This window comes from Pteronotus mesoamericanus, unplaced genomic scaffold, assembly GCF_021234165.1.
Source record: "Pteronotus mesoamericanus isolate MK-2021 breed Mesoamerican mustached bat unplaced genomic scaffold, CSHL_Meso_final contig_53, whole genome shotgun sequence".
NCBI classification, from domain to species: Eukaryota; Metazoa; Chordata; class Mammalia; order Chiroptera; family Mormoopidae; genus Pteronotus; species Pteronotus mesoamericanus.
Window position 1 is genome coordinate 1,120,362 of NW_026555195.1, and position 11,741 is coordinate 1,132,102.

Below are 11,741 nucleotides of genomic sequence, written 5' to 3' on the forward strand. Positions count from 1 at the left end.
CCTTTTAGATTTATGGACTTGGTCTGATATCTGTACACACTTGACTAATTACAGCCATTCTCCAGAGTTTTGAACATATGGCCAGAAAAGTGGGTTTCTTGGCCATGAAAAGTGTGTCTGTGGTGTGTGTCTGGGTGTTGTGACTCTGAGGGTAGACCTGGCAGCTATGGGTGACCATTAGCATATAAGCTCCACACAGCAGAGATCTTTGTGTGTTTTTTTAACTAGTGTATTCCCAGTGCCTAGTACAAAGCCTGACATATTATTGAAAGAATATATGAAAGGCTGACTCTTGCCACGTGAAAAACAAACTGGCATAGAAAGATGAGGTTGATATGTAGAGAGAATAGAGATAGAGAACATCCCTTCAGTGTTTGAGTTCCTACACCCAGTTTCTCTAGATTCCTCTCCCTGGTGCTGTCTTTTCAGGGTTGAGGGAGCCAACAATGTCGTCTTTTGGTCTAAGCCACTTTAAATTTGTTTCTATCACGCACAACCGAAAGTGTTGTGGATTGCATGCCTATATACTCCTACATGCAATTTAATACAAATGCAAACATTTTCTGTCTGTCTAGCTACCTACCCACCCATCTATTTACTTATTGTCGAAGAAGGTAGATGTGCCATCCAGAGGGATGGGTGTGACTGCATTGGGCTGAATGTCCACACGACCTTAAAGTCAGCTTTATGAGTAGCTGAAGGGAAGCATTTAGAAAAACACCTAAGGAGCCCATTCCAGCTGAAAGGACAGCCTATAGGAGGAAGCTGTATGTGGGACAAGAGAGAACTCTCTTGGTCAAAGCTGAGAGTAAAGACAGGGGAGTGGTAGGAGAGAAGGCTTGCACGGTGAAACACAACCAGGCAGTCAGAGAGAGCAAAGCTTCCATTTAGAATCAGGGCTTCATACTGCTGGGTTTGCTTCTCTTATTTCATCTTGTGTCTCTGTTTCTCTCAATGGTATAAGGAGTGTCTTGATAGAACAAGATGTCTTCAGAAAATGCCCGACATAAAGAACCAAATGTATATTCCAAACTATTCCCAGGTGGCCAATGCCACCTGACAGATTTCTATCTGTTGCCCAGTTGTTCGAGCTTTCCGCTCTGCTAATGAGAGATGAAATCCAAGGAGTGGTTTCTGGGTCAAATGTTCTGTCCTAATTGCTCTGCCTCTGATGATGAAGAATAAACCACATTGTATAGATTGGGGCTGAACACAGAGTAGCTAGACTGCACTGTGACCCACAGAGGCTCTTGATAGCTGAGAACCCCGCTTCCTCTACCTGACTAATACCACGGGATGTTCCTCTCATTAATATTCCAGAAGTGTAATGGGAGGATGCAATGCTACAAAGCTCCCTTAGAATGGGCGGGCACTAAAATGTAAGTGCAATTGCGAGATGTGTGTTAGTGTGACTGTGCATCTGTGTTTTATCTAGTTCTAAAGTCTCAGAGTCCTTACCGATTAATTAAAAATGCCATACGATGGGAACAGAAAAAGGAAAATGAAGGAAGGGAGGGGGGACAGAATGGAGGGAGAAAGGGAGGAAGGAAGAAAGGAAAGAAGGTAGGAAAACAGGAAGGAAGGAAAGAAGGGAAAACTTGCACTAGTCAAGCGTAACTTTTCTGTGATCACATTAGCTTAAATGCTGCAATACTCTACATCACAAATCATTTAGCCTAGAAAAACTCCCCAAATCCATCACCTCTTAGGTAATTACTGTTTCATTATGTTGAGTTTATAATGATCTATTTACAATCGTGAATGAATCAGCTCCCAGCACGGGGAGCTCCCGACAGAGGCTGGTTCTTCTGGCACCTCTTCCTGTCACCCAGCCTCCTGTGTCACAGGGCTTTCCCCAAACACCTGCAGAGTGGGCACCGCATGCTCGCCTGGACAGGGAGCACAGAGGGAGGGTTACACAGAGGAGATGGTATGACCAAGCAAGTCAGATTAATGTCTTGTAATTCTTTAAATAAAAGGGATCTGATTAACAAAATCATTTCTACTTTTCTCCTTGGGCCTTAAAAACTGTGCCTGCTTTCTGAGGAAGCTGGGAACCTGTCTCGCTGCCCTAGATGCATGGCCAACACAAAGGTAACAAGGAGCCCGCGAGCACACCTGGACCACAGCACAGCCTTTAGGTAGAAGGAGATGAGAGCAGGGGCTGTGGGGAGCTCTGATCATGGAATGTGTATCCAGTCCATCCATGAAGGAGGGATCCTCAGGGGGACAAGGCGAGGGAAATGTAAGAATGGGAGTTGCGGAAATGGAGAGTAGGAAGCAAATAATGGAAACAGGAGGACAGTTCACGTTCTCAGAGCAGGCGGAGCAGCCTCAGTCTGAGGAGCAAGGAAAGCCCGAACACTCCTGACCGCGACACCAGGTGCCTTTGCCAAGAACTGAAACTAGGCCATGCTCCAGTGTGTGGTTCAGTGTTACTGCCAGTATCACTGACATAGCCAAGTTTTGAGCATTTTCTTTGCATTGAGCACTGTATACTTTCTCTATATAATATCAGGTAATCTTTACAGTAGTCTGGTAAGGTAAATATAACACATTTTATAGGTGGAAAATTGAGACTTATAGGAGCATATAATTTATCAAGGTCACAAGTTATTACGGTGGAATGCCAGAATTTAAACAAGGATCTTGTATGATTTCCTATGATGTGTTCTTAACCATGCTGTTATAGTGACTCACAAACTATTAAGAAAAAAGTATATAATTTGAAAAAAAGATGCTCTATAATGAAAAAACGATTTTCTTCTTCCCTTACCTTCTTTTCTTTTCAGATCGAGGTGTGTATTTGTCAGTGTCCTCCAGAGAAACAGAAACAAGAAGACATATGTATATGTATATGTAGAAACAAAAATATATTTATATATTGCACAATTATGGAGACTAGGCCCCATGACCTGCTGTCTAGAAGCTGGAAATGTAGGAAAGCCACTGGTGTAATTTAACCTGAGTCAAAATACCAGAGAACAAGAGAAGCAGTTGGTGTAAATCTCAGCCCAAGGGCAAGAGAAGATGAGGTGATAAGTCCCAGCTCAACAACAAGGCAGAAAGAAAAAGGACAATTCCTTCTTCTCTTGCGTTTGGTGCTGTCCAGGCCCTCATCAGATTGGATGATGTCTGTCCAACTTGAGGCAGGCTATGTGCTCCCGAATCAAATGCCAATCTTACCTGGAAACACTCTCACAGACACAGCCAGAAGTAATACTTGGTCTGGACACCCCATGGCCCAGCCAAGTGAACACATAAAATCAACCATCACAAGTTGCTTTCTTTTTCTGAATGGGGGAAGGACTAGAAATGAGGTTAGGAGGCTCAGAGAAAACCACGTTTAAAGACTTGGGAACAGTCTACATCTTGGAGGAGCTACCTCCTAATGTGGAAATCCTCATGTATAAGCAGCCAGAGAATTATTTTTGTGAGGATGCATGCAGAAGGCACTCGTCATTGAATGGGGACTTTTAATAGACCACCTTTGGGTTCTTTCTAGCCTTGACATTCTATGAACCTTTGGCAATACTTAACCCATATCGCCAGGTATGTTTCTGGATTGCAGGTGGCAACTAATGAGCTACTCTTCTTTCTCAGCAAAACTGTAAGCATTCTTTAATAAGGTAGGGGAGAATGGGTATTGATTATTAAATACACTCATGTTTAAGGCAAATAAATGATTCAGCATCTCCAGAGTTGCACAGCAATGTCTAGCCCAAGAATGAGTGTGTTTTTAATAATCAGCCGCTGTTTGTTTGACACATGGCTGTCTGGGTAAATTTAAATGATGTGTATTTAGAAACCTTGATATAACCCACTACCTTAGAAACATAGTCATTTATCAGGGACTAAGTTGTTGTTAATAACTTTCCCTGGGGGAATTGCAGGCAAATGGTTATGTATTTGATGATGTTGGGCCTTCAGTCAGACATGCTGGGAAACTTAATCTTCCATTTCAGAAGAATAATAGGATGTTATATGGTAGAACAGTGACAGGGGCTGCAAAATTAGGCTGCATTATTCTCCCAAAGTATTAGGACATAGGTGGGGCTGGGGTACCTGCGAATTTTCATTCAAAATGTGGCCCTGGCTGGTGTGGCTCTGCGGATTGAGCACCCGCCTGAGAACCAAAGGGATGCTGGTTCGATTCCCAACCAAGACACATGCCTGGTTTGCAGACCAGGTCTCCAGTAGGGGGTGCTCAAGAAGCAACCACACATTGATGTTTCTCTCCCTCTCTTTCTCCCTCCCTTCCCCTTTCTCTAAAAATAAATAAATAAAATATTTTTAAAAAAACATTAAACTCACTGATTTGGGTTGATGTTTTGGAAGAGAATGTGGTCAGTTTGGCACTAGACGATGCCTTATACAGATGAGGGGAGAGCTCATGGAAAGAGCCATATCTAGTTTCGGCTCTAGGCAAACTTGAAAATGGCCTACTCTAACCTTATAGTCGAACAGCTTTATTTTACTGATGAGGAAACTGAGGCATAGAGTACTGAAGCGGGGTGGGGTGGGATATCCTGTTCAAGGTCTCAAAGTAAGGGGCAGAAGGACTCAGCGGGGAGTAACACCAGGACTCTATCGCTTGCGGAGCTTTGCAGGCCAGCTCCAGCAATGGCATAGGTATACTGCAAAATAGTGAAGAAGCAGTGGCTTGCCAGCTAATACTGTCAAGAGCTGCAGGGAACCCTGAGGGCCGAGACAAGCATGGGCTGTCTTGTGGAGGATGTAAGGACTTGAAGTGACTTGGCATAAGGATAACACATTGTCAATGGTAAACTTCCAGGCACTATAGACCCAGGAAACATTGGCACAAAGTTGGAACCAAGGCCAAGGGCAGCATAGTAAGGAAATACGGGCAGGAGTGGAATGAAGTGCTGGGAGCTGGCAGAGGAAGGGAGTTAGAAGGGTGCTGGCACTTGGCCACAGCAGGGTTTGGATGAAGAGGAAGACCAGCTCTGCCATCTAAGAATCTAAAAACTTGAAGATGCTAGAATTATATGGATTTTGCATCTCTATCTGCGTAGACAAATAGCCAATATTATAAATCTTTCTAGTTTAGGACTTCCATAATTTTATCCTCAACCAGGGTATTATTGGGGTAAGGAGTTAACTGAAATGTCACCTCCTCTGTGAAGTCTTTTCCAAATTTCCATGTACAACTAGAGTATCAGCTTACACATTTTATTCAGGTTTTTCTTGGTGTATACGTCCCCTAGATGCACTTTTTATTGGGGCTGATACTATATCTAAAGAAATCATGATAACTCTTGTACCTAGCACAATTTTTTTTAGAAAATAATAACTACTTAAAATATATTAAAGTAATAGATCCATTAAAAATATTGAGTATGATGTATATAGAACTTTCCAGATACCTAATATGCTTTCCCATCAATCATCTATTTTAATTTTCACAACTATCTTATGAAACAACTGTAATTATTATTCATATTTTTAAAATGATAACACTTACTTGAGACTATTTAATGCCATGAACCTAGGAAGTGACAGTGATAGGAAGTCTTTAACTATAAAGGCCTATGGTCTTTCCATTTCGTCATAGGAGAGAGAGAGGGAGGGAGAGAGGGAGAAGACTCAACTATTTTGGGCAATTGCCTTAAAATTCAAATTCACTTTGCTTGTGCACAGCCACGTTATCATACTAGAATTCAACTAATAAACGTGTAGTGACACCTGCTATCTGTTCAGCTGCTTAAATTAAAACCGTCAGCCAGGTTTACACCTATATTCCACTGGGGACAAAGGCTTAAGGTGAGAGGAACAAGTGAGTTGGAAACAAAAGGTTCTGGCCCACAGAAGTAAGAACTGTGGGTTCTGAGTGAAGGAACCTCAGAAGTTTTCACTGAGAGAGATCCTGGTGTTTGACGAGGACCTTGGAAGGTCAATAGGAATTTGGAATGCTAAAAAGAAAAGAGCTTCCCAATTGTGTGGAACAATTTTACTCTAAAAGTAAGAGGGGATGAATATGGAAAAACATCTGAAGATTTGGCCAGAGTCAGGGAGTCGGAATGGAAGGTGGACGGTGAATAACAGGAGAGACAGGTGAGCCTGGAAGGGTAGGCTGATCACAAGAGCAGCACATACCATGCCATAGAGTTTGATGTAACGCTGTAAGCAGGAGAGCTCTTGCAGGGTTTAAGGATAGAGAATAACCAGGCCCGATGTACATTTCAGAAAGATTGTTCTACTAACTTGGTAGAGAGTGAACAAGCCCTGATGCAGATAAATCTTGGAGAGGTTATTTTAATAGTCGAGATCAGTGCTCCTCAAATTTTAATGTATATATGTATTACCTGGGGATATTGTTGAAATGCAGCTTCTGGTTAAGGACATCTAGATGGGGCCCCGATATTTTACATTCCTAACAGTGCTCAAGTTTTAAGTAACAAGTGGCTAGGGGACAGATAAGAAGAGCCAAGGTACTAAGAATAGAGAGGAAGGGATGTCGCTGGGATATTTCTGAGGTCCCAGAAAAAACAGACTTTGCCTCTCATTTAATGCGCAGCCGGGCTTTGTCCTTTGCTACATTTTGTTCCAAGGTCTCCAGGTACACTTTTATTTTTTTATTTTTTAAAAAATCCTCACTTGAGGATGTTTGTTGATTTGAGAAAGAAAGAGAGAGATGTGGGAGAGAAATGTAGATCTGTTGGCTCTCGTACATCCCCCTATTGAAGACCAAACCTGCAACCTAGGTAAGTGCCCTGACTGGGAATCGAACCCTCAGCCTTTTGGTGTAGGGATGATGCTCCAACCAACTGAATCACCTGGCACCCGTGAGTACTTTTTTAAAAGCTTACTGTGCCATGATCTCTTGGGCATTGAAGCAGATTTTTTAAAATAGAAATTTATGATTGTGGGTATTTTCTGGCTCCCATATGAAATTAAAATTCCCTAAAGGTCAGAGATTATATCATAATATTTCTTCTGCACTCCAGTGAGCACATAGAACTTGGTACTAATAAACACTTATTAAATTTAGAATGTTCCTGAAAAACATCAGAATATTGCCTTCTTTTTTTTTAAAGGTGAATCATATTTTTGGTGCTGGGGAAGGAAATTTGAAGCTCACAAGTTAAAGCTGATCTCTAGACAAATGCTATGCTCAAGAATCCTTTTGAAGTATGAATAACTATTAAACATCTAACAGAGAAAGATGGTCATTAACCAATGTCCACCTCTCATAATCTCGCTTTAGAAAAGTAAACCTAACCCTAAGTGTTTTTATACACATATAAAGATAATATTTCTCTCTGTATGCTTTCACTGAAAAACCTTGAGTCCCCATTTGGGTCTCAGAAGGAAAATCTAAGGGATCAAGGATTCAATGAGGACAGAGCAAGGGTGGCCCTTTGAAAGTGATAAAAGTCAGATGACAGGAATGACAATAGCTGATACCTTTCTTCCTCAAGAGAATGAAAAAAAAATGTTCTAAATTCAAATGAGTTCACTCTGATTCTTTCAAACTCTTTTAGATCCTTGAGCTGGTACGGCCCGGGCATGACCTTGGCTTCAACCCAAGCAATCAAGTGTCCTTTCGTTCCATAAATTTGGAAATCAAAAGGCCACATGGTCTCAGTAAAAGGCCATAGCTTTTAGAGATAGACAGATACAGGTTAAAATGCTCCTGGCCCTATCGAATGCCAGAATTATTAAGCAATTATGGGCAAGTTATACAACTATGTTGGGCTTCAGAATATTCATCCATAAGAAGGAGGAAAACCATACATGCGAGATGTAAATGGCACCTAAAACTGTCACTGTTCAGATGTCCTTTCTTTTTTTAGTCCATTCAGGTTATTGTTTCCTTTAAGACTAAGGCCTCAGATATGGTGCAACCCAAAACTCCAGGTGATAATAATTCCAAGAAAATAGATTCCTAGCTTGTCATAAGCTAAATCATAGCTTTAGTTTTAAGATTTCTTCTTAATGTAAGAAATGCCTAAAGTTGTCAAAGAAAATGTGAACAACATAAAGCTACGGCCACATTATTCTCTATGTCAGGGCAGGTGGAACGTTGCCCGGTGTCGTCTGCCACCTTTTGGTTGGCCAGTTAAAAAGAAAAGAATGTCTTCCAGGATGACAGCTTTCCTGAGACAATACAGACATGCCAGTCATTTTAGTGCAATCAGCTCCCAGGTGAATTTTCTTAAAGCACATCTTTTTCTTGTTTCAACCTTTTAGTTTTATTCTGTGAATAGGACCTTTTTCCTTTATATTTTAGAACTATATTAATCATTGGTTTGGTGTGGGTTTGAGTCGCTTAACCTTATTGGATCTGAATTAACCAGACACAGAGTCCAGTGTTCTCAGTGTGACTCATGAATATTTTAACGAATGCAGGGCGCATTTATGTAGTAAAAGGATGCCTTATCAGAAACATTGGCAAACAAAAATAAGGGCAAAAATAATTATTTCAGCCAAAGATATATATAAATAAAAGGACATTGAGATAGAATTTGGTCTATTCACTCATTGTGTTCTGATGATAGTTACAAGAACAATATTAATAATGTTTCCTATTTTTCACTGTGTCTTACAATTTATACCACACATATTCTTCAGTCTTTTAGCTCATTTAATGATACCTAAATCATCTTGTGATCCACAGATGGATGTTCAGCTCTATCTTCCATACCTATAATCTTCACTTATTTCTTATCAGTCCAAGGATTATTTATTGAGCTTATAATATATGCCAGGGCCCCTCCTAAATTCTAGGAATACAGTAAGTGCCAAAACAGAAAAAAAATCTCTGTTCTCCAAGAACTTTTTCATAAATGGAGTAAGACAGACAATAAACAAATAAATATACAGATGATGTGAAGTGTCAAACAAATAAAGCATGATAAAAGAAAGTTTGTGGGAGGCGATGTAGTTAGAACTGCTTGTTAAGGGAAAGTTCATGAGTGATTTTTTAAAAATTTTATTTATTTATTTATTTTTAGAGAGAGGGGAAGGGAGGGAGAAAGAGAGAGAGAGACATCAATGTGCAAGACAAACACCTGTCGGTTAGCTCTCCCACGCCCCCAGCGGGGGACCTGGCCAGCAACCCAGGCCTGCGCCCTGACTGCGAATAAAACCTGCGACCTTTCGGTTCACGGGCCAGCACTTAATTCACTGAGCCACACCAGCCAGGGCAGAAGGGTGATTATTTTCATTAAGTCTATAAAGGTAATGAAAGAGAGTAAATTAGAAGGGCTTCTCAGAGAAGAGCTTTCCCAGCGGAGGCAGCGGCAAGGGCCCAGGCCCTGGGTGGGAGCGTGGCCGCGCTTCCCGAAGCAGGTGAAGCGACTGCCGCGGTGCGGCCTAGGCGCAAGGAGAGCTTGCAAGGAGCTGAGAGCCGGTGCGCCAGGCGACAGGCAGTGCCCTGGAGCCTGGCAGGTGGGGTGAGGTTTTTTTGATACTTTTGTAAATGATGTCAGAAGCCACAGCAGAGTTTTCGGCATATAATTTGCATAATCGATTCTCAATTTTAAAGAGTCGCTCTAATGACCGTTGGAGAAGACTCGATGGCAAGGAGCTGAAGCAAGGGAAGATGGCCACTTCATTGGCGATCTAAACCGGGGCGCTTTTGGAGAGTGAACATCGACACTCTTCATAATGAGGCAAGGTAGACTTAGCAGACATTGTCTTGGGCAAACTGGGATCGTGTTCACCCTAAAGCAGGGAGACCGGCTGGAGGCGACAGGAGACAGGAAGGTGCAATGCCTTGTTTCCTGCTTGGGCCAGTTTTCCCCGTTGCCTGCCGAGGTCCACTCTCCAGCGGTCTCCTTCCGGCTCTCTGGCCCAGGCTCCTGACCTAGAAAGACACCTTTAATGGACTCTTGCGCCCTGTGGCTTCGAGGTGGCAAGGGGAGGACCACCTGGAGGCGAAGGGAGGGAGCGCTGTTCCTCTGGCTCCTTCCCTGAGGGCTGATCCCACTCACTGGCTGTGTCCCTGCGGAGAAGGCCACCCCACCCTTCCAGGCAGCTCGCTTACACTGACTCGCTTACACTGACTCTCGTTCCCGGTGCCGGTAAGCTTGTCTTCCCAGGTCCCTTTAGGGCTGGGGCTAGCCCAGGATTCTTGTACCATCCCTTGTGCTTCCTCGGACCCCATTTGCCCCTTCCGGGTTCGTCTTTCTGTAAATACCCTCCCTTTGCATTGCCCTAATTTGGCTGTGCCATTTATTTCTTGCGGGAGATGTCCGCTGCACTATCCATCCCTGAATATCCTTCCAGGAGCGACTCGCTGTAAAATGTGCCTAACAAATGGGATCTCGGATGCTTCATGCTTTGGAATCGCCTCCATAAATCATAGCGTGCATTAATTTCTTAAAGAACAAGAAAAAGCAAAAAGAATACTTTTCTTCTCTGAATCTCTCTAAACTCAGGAATTCATTAAGCAACCTTTGAAAAGAAACATTCAAGACAAATCTTAAAATACTATGTTCTTCAAGTACAGCCTGAAAGGCCTGTTTTATATTTCAGAATAGGTTATCTGATGCCTTTGTAACGAGCACAGTTTCTCAGCAAAGGCGGCTCCAGATCGCGCCTCCGCCTTTCAAGGGTCTCTCCTTTTTTGCATCACTGCAGGGAGCACATCACCTTAGGTATGTGTTGGGGGGGGGGGGGAGGATTCAAGGAAGAGGCACAGTGGAGTGATGCCGAAGCCCAGCTTTGTGTTAAGAAAAAGAGATCAGAATAAGAATGATTTAAATCAAAAATAGTTACATAAAGTCAAGGTGAACTAGAAATCGAGCTTGGTGCGAGATGAAATGCAAATATTTTTTATGACAATGCTGAATACTAGGGATGCGGTGCGTTTGTTTCAATGACCTTGGGAAACTGAGTGATCGGGACACTTCCAGCCTTCACCCTCCTAATGTCCTAGGATGAGAGGAACAGTCGAGGATGAGGGGGCACTTACAACCTCCAGAAGCCCCGCACTAGTGGAAGGCACGGTCAGGCATAGCAGGAGCCCTCCCTTTAATCTCGATACTCCCAGCACCTGGCACGGTACCTGGCCGTGTGTTAGGGAGTCACAATGTTTATCAGGTGAATACAGTGAATGGAGAAAATATCAACAAAGAAATGTCAAAGTACAGTAAGATATCGTACCATCCATGGCATTTACTACTTTTAAATTGAATTAAATTGGTGAAAAAATGACTCAGAAGAATAAAGAGACTTTGCGTAACCTAAACAAATGGTTACTTTCCAATATTTTTCATATCCAACCTGTTGCTTTAATATTTCAAATAATGAGTCACAATTAAATAATATTATCACTAGGAAAATATCATTTGTTTCTAACTCAAAAATGCTGAAGGACATGCTGTTTGATTAATAAAGATGATAATTATTTTATTACCGGGTTTTGATGGAGGATTTGACAACATTCTAAAAGACAAATGATTATAACTGAAGTGCAGAGGGATTGAAACTATTAATGGGAAGCCTAAGAAAAGTTGTCTAATTTTTGTCTTGGGACAGCATTGTCCAGCCTTAGCAACAGCAGAAAATTATTGTGGGCAGAGGAGGGGCAGCATTTCACAACGGAGGGACTGCTTTTAATATTCAGTCTCCCCATGGATTCAATCGATGGCTCTAAACCTCAGAATAGTGAGTGCCCCGATTTTACATATAGTCTCTATTCGTTCATTTATGGGGAAAGGGAAGTCGACTAGCTAATTAGACACACAGTGTGTTTGATCAACTGGGTACCG